The sequence below is a fragment of the Prinia subflava genome, chromosome 2 (genome assembly GCF_021018805.1).
Source record: "Prinia subflava isolate CZ2003 ecotype Zambia chromosome 2, Cam_Psub_1.2, whole genome shotgun sequence".
Classification (NCBI taxonomy): domain Eukaryota; kingdom Metazoa; phylum Chordata; class Aves; order Passeriformes; family Cisticolidae; genus Prinia; species Prinia subflava.
In genome coordinates this window covers 110159617-110161573 of record NC_086248.1, presented here as the reverse complement: position 1 = coordinate 110161573, position 1957 = coordinate 110159617, and the positions used below count along the sequence as shown (strand labels likewise).

General features: G+C 39.7%; 1 long non-coding RNA gene across 11 annotated transcripts in view; it reads right to left on the bottom strand.

The window, feature by feature from the left end:
- The window catches only part of LOC134547506 (uncharacterized), a 465000-nt gene that overhangs the window by 43951 nt on the left and 419092 nt on the right, over positions 1 to 1957 (bottom strand). For 10 of the 11 annotated variants that reach the window (XR_010079493.1, XR_010079492.1, XR_010079494.1 and 7 more), the window contains 2 exons: positions 1466 to 1600; positions 16 to 166 (listed from right to left, as the gene is read on the bottom strand). This is a non-coding gene — a long non-coding RNA (uncharacterized LOC134547506). The remainder of the gene's footprint in view (positions 1 to 15; positions 167 to 1465; positions 1601 to 1957) is intronic. The other variant, XR_010079490.1, reaches the window with a different exon arrangement.

Here is a 1957-nt window from a genome sequence, read left to right as displayed (position 1 = left end):
TAAAAGTATAGTCACAAATTGTGGGATCTGCTGCAGTGATGGGGGCTATCCAATCATTATCAGGGAGGCAGCTGCAGAAAATTTCTTCAGGGCTTCCACAATTTTCCAGTAGCCCTGTATATTTTCCCTCTCCCAGTTATACATGCATCATAGTCCCAAACCTATCCTGTCCCAAGCAAAAAATGAGAAAAAACATGTTCCATGACTCAGAGCACTGAAAGGCAACTTTTTCTATCTTCCACTGAGCAGTTTGTGGTACCTAGGCTTTTTTCTATTAAAGACTACAGTTAGGGGCTCTGAATTAGAAATCCCTCTTGCACGCTGAACTATTCTGCAAGAAAAATTAACATCTTCTTGTTCTTTGAGCTGACAATGCCAAACCCTCCCTGGCTGTGCCATCAACGAGGGCTTGGAGAGGTGGAAGAGGCAGCCAGAAGAGCAGTGTGACAACAGGCACAATACAACTAGCGAGTGTCAGCACCTCTATCACATCATTAACTTGGCTACAGCAATCATCAGCAATATCTTTCATTTGTAACAATCCATCTGGGCTATAAATGATCCATAATGTGGTTGAATTAGCACCACTTTGAGCAACCAGCTTCCTGGGCTTAGTGTGTTATATCTCAACATTAATACTGTCCTCTGCCTTCAGGGAGATTCTGTGTTCATCAGACCCTCTTGGTACCAGGAATGATCAAAGTGCTACAGATAGGAGCTACCATTCCCAATAAGTCTGTTGGTGTATAAAACATCACAAGTGAAGTCCAAGTGGACTTACGCATCCTGTACCTACACAGGAGAGAATGCCAAAGGAAAAGTTATTATTCCATTTTACTAGTTTAATTTACTTTGTCCCTGTCCCCCAAGAATCGGAAATCCACTGGGTGAAAGAATATTTCCCAAAATAAAACAGGGAGTATGATTGATTCACCTTCCTATTCTTTCAAATGTGATTGCATGTAAAACCTCAGACTCATCATATATATTTGTTCAGCATCTTTTTTGAGGCCATTGTAGTGTTATACTGATGCAGCATCCATGTGCACATCTCTGTGTAAACTTGATACATCCTGCCATGAAGTTTCCTTGTAAATTGTCTGCCAGTAAAAAGAACACTAGAGAAAATAATCTTGAGAGTTAGTGGCCTTGAATGTAGCCCCACAAAAACTACCAGTGGTATGAAAAGGAAGCTGGCAGGAACAAATTCACAAATGCAAAGTAATTTCTTATGAAGTCTTAGGTACAAACACAAGGAATTCCCTTTATCCCATTTCTATGTCCTTTTTTCAAGCTTTTATCTCCATTTTCCCGTCTCAGAAGGGGGAAGACACTGAAAAACAGCTGCAGCAGCAAGAGTAAAAAGCCATCTACATTCTACCCAGAGCCAGCTTCCCTTGGAGTGGGGGCATCACTGCTTTTCACAGAGAAGTACAATTCTCTCTTCCAGGCATCAGAATCTTACCCCAGAACTCCTGGATTTGGCTGCAGATTCTTTCTTCTTCTTCTTCTTCTTTTCCCAATAATAGAGCACATTTTTTAAATCACACGTATTGTTTATGTCTGTGGAACAGTCCCTTTGTGCTTTGTTTTTCGGATGCTGTGGATGTACATCAAACAACATAATGAAAGAAGCCATCCATGAGGTGCACTGCACCATAGATAGATTATGTAAATATTTTTAACAATCTACCAAGCAAATAACCAATTTAAGAGAAATATAATTATCTTTAAATCCTATGTATTGTAAATGTTTGCTTTTAATCCTTTATGTAACCTTATTAAAAATTTCAAGATGGATACATTCTCCCACCGAATCTGACAAACATCTGGTTTACAACAGGGTCACGTGGTGAAATTCCATCCAGAATCACATTTGCTCTTCAGTATGTTTTCTCCTACTACCATTCATAACACAGAACCTCTGTGTTTTGTCTGTGATATAAGACAGTACAAG